Source organism: Erpetoichthys calabaricus, chromosome 2, assembly GCF_900747795.2.
Source record: "Erpetoichthys calabaricus chromosome 2, fErpCal1.3, whole genome shotgun sequence".
Lineage (NCBI taxonomy): Eukaryota > Metazoa > Chordata > Cladistia > Polypteriformes > Polypteridae > Erpetoichthys > Erpetoichthys calabaricus.
Genome location: NC_041395.2, coordinates 283,460,745 through 283,477,952, shown reverse-complemented (window position 1 = coordinate 283,477,952; position 17,208 = coordinate 283,460,745).

Here is a 17,208-nt window from a genome sequence, read left to right as displayed (position 1 = left end):
CTCCCCAACTCCTCCCAGAATTACACCTCTTTGAATATGCAAATCAATATACTGTAAACAACCCTTAAGCTCAGCGTTCTGCGAAAAGACAATGGCACAGGGGGAAAAAGAAGAATTTCAGCAAATACCAAGTAGAGGCAAAGAAAACCTTACTATTTGTTGGTTTAAACAGTGGTATAAACTACAAAAGGAAGCTGATTGAGTGACAGAGTGGCGGAGAAACTCAAAAGTTCAAGTTCAGAAAGGCGCACAATGCTCGAAATAAATAAGAAGTCGTCAGATATCAAAGTTGCAGTGAAAAGGCGAATTGTAGCCCACCATCTGAGTGTCATATGAAAGTTTATTAGGGTACAGAGAAAAGAAAAAAAAATGGACACAATTTAAGAAAAGCTCAAAATGTCAACTTTAATCTCGAAATTTCCACTTTAATCACATAGTTTATTTTGTCATTAAAGTAGAACATCATAAACTTCATCTTAAAATCATTTAATTTACTAGTTTCTGAAATACCATCATGACTAAAGTAGCATGTGAAATGCTTTGGTTTGTATATGTTCTTCTATGTGCACTATGTGTGTGAATCACAATGTGCTTCTTAAACGGGCTTTCTCTTTCTCCGACAAGACACAGAATCCATTACATTCATGATATTACAGCTCTCTGAATAATTTAAATTCTGAGATGTATACTTGATATCATTTTCATGATTAAAGGAGTTAAAGCGTGTTATTAAACATGGGAACATGGTGGAGCAGTGAAAGTGACAAACTGGCGCCACGTCCAGAGATTGTTCCTGCTTCCCGCAAGATGCTTGCTCCGCTGTGCGCAACCTTCGATAAAATATTTTATTGCAGCAGTACTGTCTCTTTCAAACGTACTAACCTCCTATTCCTGTCCTTCCTTTTCTTTCTCCAAATACCCAATCGCCACACAATCAACTCTGTAATAGATGTTAAGCCATCTGTAAGCTTAGAATGCTGATTCTTCAAAACTTTGAAGGAACATTGAAATATCTTCGTAGTACATGTTTAATTATTCTATCCATCTATACTTCCAGTGTTGCACCGGTCCCAGCAAGAATACAGCGCGAGGCAGGAACAATCCCTGAACATGGCGCCAGCTTATTGCTAGCGCTGTGACACCATGTCCGCACATGTTTAATTATTAACAATATAGATTATTTAAATGATGTTAACATTTTATCTGTATAATGTAATAAACATACTTTGCTGCATTTCATCTTAAAAATGATATCATCATCATATGTAAATATGTGCTTTATAAAGTGGCTCAGGTTGTGTAATATTATAACTGTATCGCAAGTTCACAATGAGGTGATTGTACTTATAAGTGCAAACAGTTCTACAAGGAGAACTTGATGGACTGATTAAGTACGTTTATAGTTCTTTGGATGAAACTGTTTCTGAACCACGATGTCCCTACAGGAAAGGCTCTGAAGTGTTTGCCGTATGAGAGCAGTTTAATAGACAGTGCGCATGGCTGAGGCAGCGTGTGTTTGATGCTGTATTCCGATAATTCTCTTTCCAATCAGCTGCTGTAGTGCTGTGATTCCACACTCAGATACAGTGGGATAAATACTTGAGAGTAACAACGCTAAAGCAGCTATGGTATTTGGAATGGTTTGGCCATTCCGTGAGCCATTATATTGTTACAGGTTAATTACATTCAGATACCTTAAACTAATAAACAATATGCGGTTAATTTCTGTGTATTTGATAAAGCCATGTCAGGGATGTGGATCTAAAAAAGAAAGGGAAACCACCCATGAACAGTAGCACTGCTTTGACGCTGGGTGCCGCCAGTTTGCAAAACCAAGCGGAGAACTTGCGTACACCAGGGACTGAGCTAGCGTGAAAATGTGCATGTTTAGTTTTTATACATCATGATGTGAGCGTGGAAACTGGCGTACGTAACATTTTTGTACGTTCGCACCGTTTATACATGAGGCCCCAGCTCTAGTCAGGGTATGCTAGAGTAAAATAGTAAGTCTTTAGCCTGAGATTAAAGGGACATCTCTGGCAGATCATTCCACAGCTCTTGGGCTATGTAAGCAAAAGCTCAATCACCCACCTTTATTTTATTAATTCTTGGAATTTTAAATAGGCCAGCATCTTGAGATCTCAGTGTGTACTCTGGTTTTGTAAGTAATGATAACTTCAGATAAGTATGCAAGGCCTTGGCTATTTAAGGCATTATATGTTAAAAGGAGGACTTTGAAACAAGCTCTAAACTTAATTTGGAGCCAACTGGAGCAATGTGTTTATATTTTCTGGTTCCTGTAATGATTCTTTCAGCAGCATTTTGAATTAACTGAAAACTGCATAAATAACAATTATAACAGCCAGTAAATGTAGTCAGTAGTCAATCCTACTAGAAAAAAAAACGCATGAATTGATTTCTCAGTGCCCTGCATATTTAGAAAATGTCTTAATCTTCTGATATTTTTAAGATGGAAAAAACATGTTTTGGATAGATTTAAAAGACATGCTAGTGTCAAAGGCAACACCTAAATTGCGCGTTGATTTAGTAAAACAAATGGTGATTCCAACTAAGTTAAAAAGTGTCAAAATGTTATTGCGGTCTGCATCATTCCCTAACATTTCTGCTTTTTCTGTATTTGGAGACAAGTAGTTCTCATCCATCCACTCTTTTAAATCAATGATACAATTATTTAACAACAGCATCAAAGAACCATCATTTGGTCTAAAAGAATGGTATAATTGGGTATCATATGCACATGAGTGAAATATTTTCTAGTGATAGTGCCCAGTTTAAGCATGTGAAGTGAAAAGAGTGAAATTGTTTTCCACAGTTACATTTGAGTTTCTCATAAATATCTATTAGTTTTAATATAGAGTCACAATCTAGATGATGCAGTATCCTTGTTTTTATCTGCTAGTATACTGGTAAGGGCAGAACCAAATCATCCATCCATCCATTATCCAACCCACTATATCCTAACTACAGGGTCACGGGGGTCTGCTGGAGCCAATCCCAGCCAACACAGGGCGCAAGGCAGGAACAAACCCTGGGCAGGGCGCCAGCCCACCGCAGGGCACACGCCCACATACCAAGCACACACTAAGGACAATTTAAAATTGCCAATGCACCTAACCTGCATGTCTTTGGACTGTGGGAGGAAACCCACGCAGACAAGGGAAGAACATGCAAACGACCCGAATCAAGTATGATTAAATACTGATTAGAACTAACTTAATTTAAAAGTGTAATATTTCACTTTTGAGTCTCAACTCCGTAAGTAACAATTACATCTAAAGTGTGATTATGACTATGATTTGAGCCAGTGACTATCTAGCAAAACCCTTCTGAGTTTAACAATAAGTAAAACATTTTCTCAAAGTGTCTCCAAATTATTGTATATATTAAAAACTCTCATCAACACTATATGATCATAATTTATGGCTAAATCGAAAAAAAGGATGCCAAATGCGGTCATGAATGGTCTGAAGACTAGAATTACAGTTGTGCTGGAATCTATATTATCTCATATGAGTGCCTTAAAGGATGTAAATTCACCTAAGTTTTAGTTGTGGTTTGCAGTTCACCACAGAATTATCCAAAGGCCACTTCCTCCATTATCTCTAGATTTATGATGAAATGTGTATCCGTTTGGTAATGCCTCAGCTAAGGGAATAATGTCAGATTTATTAAGCCAGGTTTCAGTGAAAAGACACAAATCAGATTTTGCATAAAATATAGTATCATTTACCACAGCAGCTTACAGTTCAATAGAGTAAATGTTTATTAAACAGTATTTTAACCAGCCAGGATGTTTCTGTACTGGTGGTAAATTATTTGTTTTAATTTGAATTAAATTGCTAATACAGGTACAACTAGTAGATAATCTTTTCATTTCATATATTTATTTTGAATTAGATCCAAATACATGATCTTAGCATAATACTTTTAAAAACAAATGATATTTCCTTCTAATGTATAAAGCTGTATGTGTGTTTGTCTGGTATGAAAATAAACACACCATTGGCTCTATCTCTGCCAGATTTTGTATAGATTTTCCATTTGTACTGTGTAGACCATAGGCAATGTTTCTTTCAAAAAACTTTCAACTGGGTAAAATTATTGAGTGATATCACCTATGCTTTTTTTAGGAAAATGTCCCACAAACCATTTTTGTGATTCAGCATTAGTATGCAACGTTTCTCTCCGCAATGGGGATAGTCAGTACAATTTTAGTCTGTGGAATTTATTTACTAACCACACCTGCACTTTATGCCATCTGGGCAGCACCGGATACTCTTGATTGTTTAATGTATTCATATAGTAATTTGCAATTAACCTTATAAAATGTTACTGTCCTTTGTTTAATAATTATAGGAGCAAACAAATCAAATAATTTGGCTTGTAATAGATTGCTTTTCATGTCAATATTATTGGTTTAAAAGTAATGATGAGATGATTAGCATGAAATTGAATTTGTAGTGTTTTAATTCAGAAAGAATTTGAGAAATAAATTTCATTTCACTACCAGCAAAAGTCATGCCATTCATATAAGAAATACGGCATTTAGTTCCTGGGAGTGTTTTTCATGCATTAATTCTGCACATGTCTGCCTATCATTTAGTATTAACATAAAGATCACTAGTGGATAAAGAATAATCACAGGAAATGTGCATATCCTCAACTAGGATAAAGCAGTTTCTAGCTAACAGTGATGGGAGAGTTTGGCAGTGGAAACATTCTGCGTACAAACACAGAAAACACAATCATGTGGACAGTGATGTGTTCTGGTGTGTCTTCGTGTGGAAAATGTGCATTGTGTCACATTTTGAAAAACGTACTGCTCTTCTCCATGGCGATGTGAATGAAAAGCATAAATAGTATTAATGTTACTGGTGTGCATCAGATTACCTGGTTTACACAGCTGCAGAAAAGAACACAGGTAAATACAGAAGTGGGAGCAGTATTCTTTGAAACAAAAAAAAACTTTTTTATTACTATTGTGTTTTCCAATTGTCAAATCCTCTGTGAAACAAAATTTAGTATTTGTTTCGCAAAACTGTACTGTATGTAAATGGAAACTTGCCAGTTTCACTTATCACCGTTTGTGAGCATTTACTTTCATCTTGTATGCATACATGTTTTCATATTTATGAAATATGTTTTTTCAAATGTGGTTTGTATTTGTATGCTATTGGCTTGTATGTTGATTTGTATGTGTTGTGTGTGTATCCTGTTACGTTTTCATACAGATGACACTGGGTATATAAAATTATGATTTTCTTTCATGTGACATTGGCTCTATATATACACTTTTCAGATTTACTTACATCTTGTACTGTTTTTATGTATATACTATCATATATTGGTTTCATACACACATCACCTCACATTTTATCTTGTGCTGGTTTAATGTGTGCACTCTGTTGGTTTTACATGCATACTATATTGGTGGACCACATGATCTTCAGTAGTAATGCATGGAACACATTTTTTTGATAAAAGGAAAGTTCATACACAAAAAACAGACTTGCACATAGTAAGGATCCCCACCGTGCATCAGCAACAGTAGTCAGGAGATGCAGGCAGGATGTCTTGATTTGTTGGTTCCAATATTTGTGTAATTGCTGGATAGAAGGCATGCCATATTCACTGGAACAGCTTACTTTGATTGATTTATGTTGACACGTGAGAGATTTGTGGAATGATACCCCATTGTGAGTGTCCTGTGATAATTCAACAAGTGATGATAAAGAGGCATACTACTGGTTTAGTGGGCAGTAAACCAAAACCAAGGATATTGTGGAACATATGGAAAGATGTTGTCAAAAAACAGGTGTGTCACAAATGTGAATTCCATGATTTGCAGGACTACTTCATTGTATGGATTTCAAGTAGATTGAGTATTTTAAGTTGTTACATAAGTGACAATCTGGATATATTTTGTTTTTCAAGTTTTTGTTTTGCATACTAAGCATTTTTGTGCATATCTATCTTTTTAAATCAACAGTTGACAATCTTTGGAACTCTAAGAGTCACATGAAACAAAATGTGCTGCACTGCTGCTGCCAAAGCTTCTTGTAATGTCATCAAATGTTTTCATAATTCATAATTGTCAATGCTGCAGCGTGATCTGGTCTCAAGCCAAATGGTTTCACAAGAAGCAAGCTAAAAAATAAAATATGGAAATGTTTGCATCTGGACACTTTACAATAATGACATTAAAGTTTAGAAATTAAGAAAAATATGAATTTCAGAACAGTTCATAAACTTAAACATTAGGTCTTCAGCACATTGAATAGAATTAAATTTACTCTTATGTAAATCGCATCTGTTCTAAAAAGCACCGCTCATGCTGTCTGCTACATATTAAATATAAATATACATATAAATTTATTTAGAGAGCATATATAGCACCCCTTAACTGCCCCATAAAATGAAAAAGTATACTGATAAACAGAAAACTGACGTCAGTTAAATGGCATGGAGAAATAAGTGGTAACAATAAATTCCTCCCTCCGGGCCCCTCTCACAGTCTGGTAGATCTACGAATTGACTGACTGACTGACTGGTAGTCTTCAGAGAGTGAGTGGAGGGATGAACAAGAGCGCATTTCTGGAGTTTGTGTGGTACGTTAGTGACTAGGCAAATGATAAACCACCACAATGAATAGAAAGTAAGGCCAACACAAGTAGCAGAGTTTATTTTCATTTTACTAATTTGGACATTTGTGTAGCTGCGTTTTCTCAAAGTTTTCAAAGTTCAGCAGCTCTAACTTAAAAAATGGGATTCAACAAAAGCCTGATGCGCAGAAATGATTCCACAGACAAAATATCTTTGTTTTAAGAGTTTAGTTAAGTTTCAAAGTAAAACAGTTCACACAAAAGAGAAAATTAAAATAGCAAAAAAGGGAAAAATTTATAATAAGAAAAATTCAGTTCTAAGCTTAATCTTGTTACATCTTAAATCGTTACTAATCACTTAGAATTTCTGAACCATTTCAAAACAGTCAGAAAACTGTATGCTAATCCCATTTCTAAGTTGAAAATCGGTCTTTCAAGTCCCTGTTTACTGGGACCTGTTCTAAACTCAACAAAAATCTAATATCACACTGTTTCTCAGTTATAGCAAGAATGTTCTATCTCTTACTAACTTATAGGGGGAAAGACCATACCATTGTCTATGACTATGGAAGAAATTATATTCTATTCAAATTAAGCAAACATTAATATGAGTTTCACTCAAAACTTTAACTTTCTAAGATTGGCTCTTACAATTTGAATTCACTTTTTTGTACACCCTCTTAGCAGCTTTTTTTAATAAATACAATGAGATCTGTTTGTTTAATTTTGAGCATCAGAGATGGAATAAGAGTGACGCATTCTGTCTCATTACTCATAGAGGAAACAGAAATTATAAGTCCAATGTAGTGGTTACACAAGACTGAAACAAAAAAGTAATCATTGCTAAATAGTTTTCAATACATAAAACATCTGTGAATGTTCTACACACCAGTGCAATCCCTTATGCCTCCAAATGACTATGTAACCCCAAATGGAATGATGAGAGTACACGCAGTTAAACATTCCTCATTGAATTAAAGAATGTAGTAATTTCTATTACAAGGTTGCAGGAATCTGAAGCCAGTCCCCAACCAACTATACACACAAATCGCTGCAGAACTTACTCACTCGCTTATTTGGCCAGCTGACCAAAGATCAAGTCTGTAGCCTGTTGGAGGAATCGACTTCACCGAAAGAAAACCATGTGAATGAAAGAAACACATGCAGACTCCACATAGAAGGCATCCAGGCCAGAAATCAAACTGATGAGTTGTTAACAGCATCATTTGTACCAGAGAGCCATTTCAATTCAATTTTATATGATACCTTTCACAGAAGACTAATTCATAGAAAATTAACTTACCCAGCTCAGGCACAGGAGGAGGCGCAGGAGCATGGTGATTGATGCTAGTTTCTCTGAGCTCAAGTAATGCTAAAGTGACCTTGATTTGAATCCCAGCTTCGTGTTCATTCATTTGTAGTATAGAAATTAGGTTAGTTGGTGAATAATTGAGTGTGCATTTGAGTTTATTGTGCATTGGAGTGGCTTTTCTTCCTTAAACCCAATTCTAAGAAGATATACTGCACATGCAGGAGTTCAGCAAAGACAGAATGAAGTCTCCCATCACCATTATCCTATGTTCAATTAAGTGAGTTTGAAAATGGACAAGTGGCTCCCGGTTAAGTTTAGGGCAGATTTCAAAATCCTTCTTTTAACATATAAAGCATTAAATGGTCGAGGTCCAGCTTACTTGTCTGAACTTATCATGACTTACAAACCTGAGCGCACATTAAGATCTCAAGATGCCGGTCTGCTTATGATTCCAAGGATTAATAAAATAACAGTGGGAGGTCGAGCTTTTAGTTACAGGGCCCCTAAACTGTGGAATGGTCTGCCTGCTACTATAAGAGATGCCCCTTCGGTCTCAGCTTTTAAATCCCGGCTGAAGACTCACTACTTCAGTTTAGCATATCCTGACTAGAGCTGCTGATTAGAGACTGCATCTCTGTTGTTAGTCATTAGCACTTAAACATAAGTAACATGACAGTTATAATTGTATACTAACTCTCACTTATTCTGTTTTTCTTCTCTGTACTCAAATGTGGCACTTGGTGCCATGGCCCACCTGCCAAGTTGTTTTGCCTGCCTAAGGAAACGTCATCCCAGATGGAGGATCGCAGGAATCGCGGGAAAGAGGGGTCCTTTCATCGGATTGGCTGGCCCAGCACTGTTTCAGCCGTGGAATGGCCAAATGGGGGAGGCAGCTTGAAGGATGAGGTCTCCAGGACTCTACACAAATCCAAATCTTATTATGGAATATATCATCTACTGTTAAATTCTGCTATGTAATTCTAAAATTTATATTTTTTATTTTTTAGTATATTGAGGAATTGTTCTGTTCTGTGAACTGCATTGTATTGTATTGACCCCCTTCTTTTGACACCCACTGCACGCCCAACCTACCTGGAAAGGGGTCTCTCTTTGAACTGCCTTTCCCAAGGTTTCTTCCATTTTTTCCCTACAAGGTTTTTTTGGGAGTTTTTCCTTGTCTTCTTAGAGAGTCAAGGCTGGGGGGCTGTCAAGAGGCAGGGCCTGTTAAAGCCCATTGCGGCACTTCCTGTGTGATTTTGGGCTATACAAAAATAAACTGTATTGTATTGTATTGTATTGTATAAGGAATCTGTGAAAGAGTATTTCTTTACCTGGCATTCAGAAGATTGACTACAACAAATATTCAAAAAAAGAGAATATGAAGATGTGTGTGTATGTGTGTGTGCACCAAGATATCCAAAGTACCAAGCGCAGTCAATTGGGACTCCAAGGTTGTGGACGGAGAAATTAGCATCAAGGACCCAAGATTTAGTCAAATGGGTGTTTCAGAACAACTCAAGATATAAGTAGCAGACAGATAGATAGATGAACTTTGTTAACGCCAAGGTGAAAATAAAATTCATACAGCAGCAGAGACATCAAGACACAGTCTCAAAGGACAAATTACATAATCAATCAATAGACAGACAAATAAACATATACTGTGCAGAAATAACACAATGAATACAAGTGAACTTTATATTAAAAGCATAAGTATTTAGTCTAGGACATCAAGTAGATACATTGAATTGCCTGACAGCAATGGGCAGAAAAGAATTGGGCCTCAGAGATGGAGGGAGACCTGAGGCTGTCAGTGTGTTAGTGGGCACTGTGGGTTAGAAGGCAATGAGACTTTCTGGAAGTGCTTCTGTAAACAGCCTCATCTTATAATATTATTGTTTTTGAAATGTGCTGAATGTGTTTGTTAGTCATTTTTGTTCTGGATGGATTAATTTTTCACATCTTATTTATTATTTATCATGACGCCATTTTCAGTGATGGTATTTTGTTATTTGGAGCTTTTTTTTTATATAGTAATAGCATCTACTGCTGTCGTGTGATTCCCAGAAGCCAATGCATTAGATATCAGCAGGAGTACCTGTATAAAAGCATGTGATGTGATGTTGGTAATTCTTCAAGTTTATGCATACAAAAACCAAAATGCATTGTGAAAGCTTCCTAAACGATTTGATTGAGTCAAAGACTTTTCAACTACAGTAGGTTTTTCAGACTTTGCTTCTTAGCTAACTATTGGATCACACATTTATTTATTTTTTTGGTCTTGACCCATGCTAGTCTTTGGTTTATGATTGTTATATTTCATCCAGGGTTTGTTTTCTAGCTTATGTTTATTTTTCTTTCTTTGTCTTTTCTATCATTTTGAAGTATTATTTTAATGTGTTTTTATTTGAATGTGATGCATGTAAATATTGTTTTATACAAATATTAATGAATGATTATGTATTGTGTATTGCTGCATGTACGCTACATTCTTTGTGTTTTGTGGGTGTAACCCAAAGAGGCAGGTCCACCATGATGTCACTGCTGAGGAGCCCCCTTGTGCCTTTATATTCAGGTGGAGAAGAAGGTTCCAGCAGTGAATTTTTGAATGTTGTTGAAGTATCAGTCTTTGGAATATTATTTTCTTTTAATTTTTCTTGTTTATTGAATTATTGGTTCTGGTTTCTGGAATATTTTCCTAGGTTAGAGATTTGAGTTTGCTTGCCTTAGGTTGTCTTTTGGGTCTTCCCATTTTGTCTATTTTGTGCTGTTTTTCCCTTTCATTGCCATTTTGTGTTCTTCTTAATTTATTTAGTAAAATGTTTGAATGTAAAGAACATTGTTTTGTTTTTGTCCTTCAGGCCAAACTGTTTACAGTCATCCACTCCCTTGAAGAAAAGTCTTGTGTATCTGAGACATCTTAAAGTGTCTTATGTTTGAGGTCTGGCTGCCTGTAATAAGGCCTGTTTTTAGGCAGATCAGTGAAGGTCTTGGTCTGGCTCATGTGGTATTTGGGAGCCGTGCACCCATTTTCACCATCTCAATGCATAACATTGATTTCATCTTTATGGTCCTTCTACTTAGCTTTATGGCCTGCTTTTACCCTTTGCTTTTGTCATATTGTACTTTTCATTTTATTATAACATGATCGTTATAATTTGTTACTAACCCTCACCTATTCAGTTTCTCTTCTCGGTACTCAAATGTGGCAACTTGGTGCCACGTCCCACCTGCCAAGTTGTTTTGCCTGCCTAAGGTAAAGTCATCCCTGATGGAGTATCGCAGGAATTGTGGGGTAGAGAGGTGCTTTCATTGGATTGGCTTACCCAGCGCTGTTTCAGCTGTGGAATGGCCAAATGGGGGAGGCAGATTGATGGCTGAGGTCTCCAGGACTCTAAACAAATCCAAATCATATTATGTAAATGCTGGTCCGTACCTGTCATATTTTTATTTTTATACTGTACTGAGGATTTGTTCTGTTCTGTGTATTGTATTGATCCCTTTCTTTTTGACACCCACTGCATGCCCATCCTACCTGGAAAGGGGTCTCTCTTTGAACTGCCTTTGCCAAGGTTTCTTCCATTTTTTCCCTATATGGTTTTTTTTGGGAGTTTTTCCTTGTCTTCTTAGAGAGTCAAGGCTGGGGGGCTGTCAAGAGACAGGGCCTGCTAAAGCCCATTATGGCACTTCTTGTGTGATTTTGGGCTATACAAAAATAAACTGTATTGTATTGTATTATATTCTGACCTCTGTTTTTCCCCAAGCATGTCTTCAGCCTCATGTTTCATTTCTTGGTTTTTTCTTTTGCTCATAATAATTATGAACTTTTGGTTTCATAACAATTTACAGATTTGGATGACCAGGTATTGTACAATGCTGACCTTAATACTTTGACCTGATGATGTCACGCAGCTTCACATTACCCAGCAACAGCTTAGTAACCAAACCAAACATACAAAATGATGGTGCCCACAATACAAACAAAATGTTGCAGCAGCAGAATGTATTTCATTGTCTATGTTGTTAAAAAGGTCACAAACAAAAAAATGAAACCAATGGTTTCTTAGACCTCCAAACGCCACAAAACAATATCTTGGGTATTTTTAAAGGCCAAGGAATGATTATGAAAAATCACATGATGAAAGAAGTGAAAATGTTACCTTCATAAATAGAAGTGTTGCTATCTGCTTTAGTGTGTAGGCCAGCTCTGAAATGCCTGTGAATTAAATTTGTCAGATAAACTTTTGACATAATAAAATTCTAAGTCAGACATGCTAAAACGTCAAATTTCTTTCCGAAACCTTAAAAATATCTGTCCCTCTGTTCTCGCTGGATCCATCTTCTGATCTTCACATATTCTATCAACACTAGATAGTCTTGTTGACCACTATAACTCAGCCCTTCATTCATCACTCGATGAAACAGCTCCTTTAAAACATAAGGAAGTTTCCTTTAAGTGTACAGCTACATGCTATAATTCAGAGCTACGATCTATGAAAGCAGCTGCCCGATGCCTTGAGAGAATGTCACGTAAGACTGGCCTCACTGTTCACATCCAGGCTTTCTCTGACCATCAAAGGGCTTACATGGATACACTAACTGCACCCAAGAACACACATTATGGCAGAATAATAGGAAGTGGCCATGATAACCCAAGGGTTTTGTTCTCTGTAGTTAACAAATTACTTCAACCTGCATCTGGCCCAATTACCTCCTCTACTGAAGTCTGTGAAAAATTCCTCCACTTTTTCCACAATAAAATTAAAGATCTAAATAATTCAACTAACATAAATCCATCATCCATTTATATCCTTCCATGTATTCCCACTCCATCCAGCTCCTTTTCTAAATTTTCACCAGTCACATCAGCATTTGCTGATGACCTGCTTTGTAAGATGAGGCTGACTACTTGTGTACTGGACCCCATCCCCACCACCACACTTCTTAAATCCTGCCCTCATGCCATAATCCCGACTGTTACGACAATAATCAATACATCCCTTGGCACTGGGTTTGTGCCAGCCACTTTTAAAATCGCTTGATAGTGATGATCCCACTTGCCTTTTCTGTCAAAAGTTCTTGAGCATGTTGTAGCCTCCCAGTTCACCAATTACTAACCTCTAATAATTTGATGGAACCCTTTCAGTCTGGTTTCAGGGTGCAGCACAGCTGTGAAACTGCTCTGCTACGGGTAACCAATGATTTGCTTATGGCAGCAGACTTTGGACAAACCAGCATATTAATTCTGTTAGACTTTAGTGCAGCATTTGACACTGTGAGACATGACATTCTACTGTCCAGAATGGAGAACATGCTGGGTATCTCTGGCACTGCCCTACAGTGATTCAAGTCCTATCTGACTGATAGGCAAGAGTCTGTTAGTCTTGGCAACAGCAGATCCAGCTAAGCACCAGTCACACAAGGAGTTCCTCAGGGCTCTGTCCTCGGCCCTCTTCTCTTCTGTATTTATATGCTTCCCCTTGGCCGTATTATTCGTAGCTATGGACTGGGTTATTATTTTTATGCAAATGACACTCAACTCTATTTCAATATCAAAAGTGCAACTTCATCAGAGTTTTCTCAGCTCACAACTTACCTCAGTGAAATTAAAACCTGGATGGAGCAGAACTCTTTAAAATTAAATTGCGTCAAAACTGAACTCCTGCAAATTGGCACTAAAGCGCTACTTAAGAAAATGAGCTCTTTACATTACATCTTGCCTGAAGAGGGGGCCTGAGTTGCCTCAAAAGCTTGCATATCGTAATCTTTTTAGTTAGCTAATAAAAGGTGTCATTTTGCTTGGCTTTTCTCCAAATGGATCTCAAAAAAACATTAAATAGAATAACAAGAGAAAACAAATTAAAGATTAAGCCAGGAAGTGTCACATAAAAGACTACTCCTAATGGAGCAGGTGGCCATGGCATCAGGAGGTCACAAACAACCATGTGACCTCTGACATTATCCAGTGTGAGCATGTTGGAAAATGGAAGATTGCTGAAAAAAAAGAAAATAAATAAATAAATAAATATACCAATACTCAGAACTGCACCAAAGGATCTCAACCAAATGTCCCACCTAACACGCAATCTATTGCTATGCATTTCTGTACAGGAAAGGTAAAGCATGATAGGCACCAGATTCTGTAAAAGAAGACATTAGACTTGGAGAGATATTAGACTTGGACTTCCAGGCTATAGATTTTTCTCTTCCCTTCCACCTTACACTTGTGGCATCACTTGTTTGCACACCTTCATTTCCAGCTTTTACATATCTATGCATGTGACTTTAGATTTCAGCGTTAATTTCTTCACTGCAAAGTTGAAAATACCAAGTTGTGAAGCTGTCACACTATGCACAAAGTTTATAAAATGAGCAAGACTGTGCCTTGCAAACTGAGTCCATCACTCATTGGAGGTTATATTACACCAAGCATATTGTAGGACATGAGAAAAATAATTTCACATAATTTCTAACTTTCTGCTTGGTGCGCACAGACCTTAAATCTTTATTTTGGTTCTCCCCCATACCTTACTTCTGTAGGCAAGTGCTATGAACACATAAATATGTCAGATTCTTCATTCAACCAGCCTTCAATTACCTGCTCAAATGACTGTTCTCTCCAGAGCTGAACTTTTCAGCAAAATCTAATAATTAGGAAAAGCTGCACACATTATTTATTTAATTGGTCATTTATACGTACATCATCTTCAGCTGGCCTTATAACTATATTTACAAGAAAGGTTCCTCTACTGCTTGCAATAAAACTAAAGCATGTCATAAAAGTCATTTTCAATGTTCTGCAGATCTTTTAATGCCACACAGTTCTGCCTTTCACATCCTGATAAAGCAACTGCAGAATTTTTAGAGAGTGAGGTTAACTCCCTGGTGGACTTCAGAAGGTGTTATTGCAAAATTAAAGCTATTAGATGTCCCTAAGCATCCGTGTGACCCTGCCCCACCAGTTGTTGTGCAACATAAGTAATAAACTTCCCTCATTAATTTATTATTACAATATTTATAACAAGCAGGGCCTGATTATAGCAAAGGCTTACCAGGGCACTAGCCCAGGGCCCCAAAAATACTTCAGTTGCAGTGAATGTGTAACTTTCGTCATGAATTATTTCCTGAAAATTTGCCATGCAGGTGGATTAGGCACTTTTTTTTTCCAGCGCCCCATGATGCTTTGCAAGGCTACAAAATCACTCATGATTACTTAAACATGTTAAACTCGCTTGCCACTTTAACCCTCCACACCCAGAGCCCTCCGCTCCACTTTGTGCCTGTCTGATCCTTGGGTGTAAAAGGTGTGAAGTCAGTGGCCCTCTACATTTTTTTTGAGTTTAGGGCACTGCAGAAAAATCTAATAAATGATGAAACAAACTGACAATTAAAATTATAAAAACACACACACATATATATATATATATATATATATATATATATACTGTATATATATGTATGTATATTGTGATAGATGGATGGCCAAATATTCCGGCCCACACCTCCAGGCCGCCAGATGGAGCCCTCCCAGCAGCATGGAGGTTCCCCGAATTCCAGCAGGGCCTTATGGACCTTGTAGTTTTTATAAACAGCCCTGCTGGATACCATGGGGACCACCAGGAGCTGCTGTAGGGAGGCTTACGGAGTGCTACGTGCCCTATAACCCAGAAGTACGTCCTGATCATGTGACCAGAAGGAACGACGTGCTTCTGGGATGAAGAAAAGGACTTTTAACCTGACCCGGAAGTGATAGCGAATCATGGACTGCAGGGTTGGAACCACTTCCGGGTCAGGGGATATAAAATGACTTTGGGAAAGCCCAGACACTGAGCTGAGCTGGGAGGAAGGGTGGCTAAGTGTCTGGGAGAGGAGGATTGGGAGTAAGAATTGAGTATTGATTATTGAGTATTGTATGTGTAGTGTGGAGTGGAGGGTGCTTAGTGCGCATATTTATAATAAAAATAACAAGTCTTGGACTTTTACCTGGTGTTTGGCATGGTACCTGAGGGTTCAAGGGAGCAAAAGCGCCCTTTACTGTTACAATATATATATATATATATATATATACACACACATACACACTCTGTCACACACATGCAAATAGGGGACAGCCAAAGGACTTAATAGGGCACAAAAGAACGGATGATAGGGGATTGGAACGGAGCATTAATGTGTTTTTTTCCCTTCCTCAACAGAAAGACGGAAGACTTAAACGGTCCTACCGGACATTACACTCACGTATCCACTCCCATGTTGCTTACTACAGAAGACTTCTGTTCTGGCTCCCCTGAATTACCTCACTTCTGGTCTCATCGTAATGACTTTAATTCTGTCCATCCACTTTTGATTTAATTTCCTCCCTAAAAGTGTCCTGCCATGCATCCATAAAAGCTCAGAGAAACCATTTTGTTTTTGTCAAATGTTTGTTTTCATTACTTTCACCCTGATTTAGAAGACTGGATCCTTCAACAATTATACGGGGAAGCTCCTCAACTCTTGATCTGTTGTGTTTGTGTTCTTATTTTATCACAATACATATATATGGATCAATGCTTTACATGTCTTCTGATCTCTCATGGCTTTTTTCAATTCTGCTATGTTCAGCCCAGTATCTTTCTTGATGGTATCTAGCCAGTGAGTTATTGGACACCTCTTCCTCTTTTGCCACTGACCATTCCAAGAATGACATCCTTCTCAAACGATCTGCTCCACATGATGTGACCAAAGTAGGAGAGCTTTTGCTTTGTTACCTTGGCCTCCAGTGAGAATTTTGGTTTGATCCGTTCCGTTGTTCTGGTTGGTCACGGAATACACAGCAGATGTGTCCAGCACTACAACTCAAAAGCAATGATCCTTTGCTTGTCTGCCATTCTCAGCATCCAGGTCAACATCCAGATCGCACTGGCTAATCTAAATCTTATCGCCAGTCTTATATCTTTGCTCTTCCATATGTTGTTTACACTGACCATTGTATTTCTTCCAAGTGCCAGCCATCTCTTGATCTCAGGGATGCAGTCACCATCGTAATCAATTTTAGAGCCAAGAAAGATGAAATCTTCAACCCACTTCCCCACTTATTCCTAGTTTGTGGACATGTATGGTATTTTGTTTGTGGTTATTGTTCCTTTTGTATTTTCTGTTGTTTCAGGTACAGTTGCACAGTGGTTAGCAGATTATCCACTTTGGAGAATTCATAAGTACTAAAGGCATTTTATCCACAACAAAGCTTTTACAATTTTTTACAGAAAAAAAAGCATGTAGATGTTGCTTTCA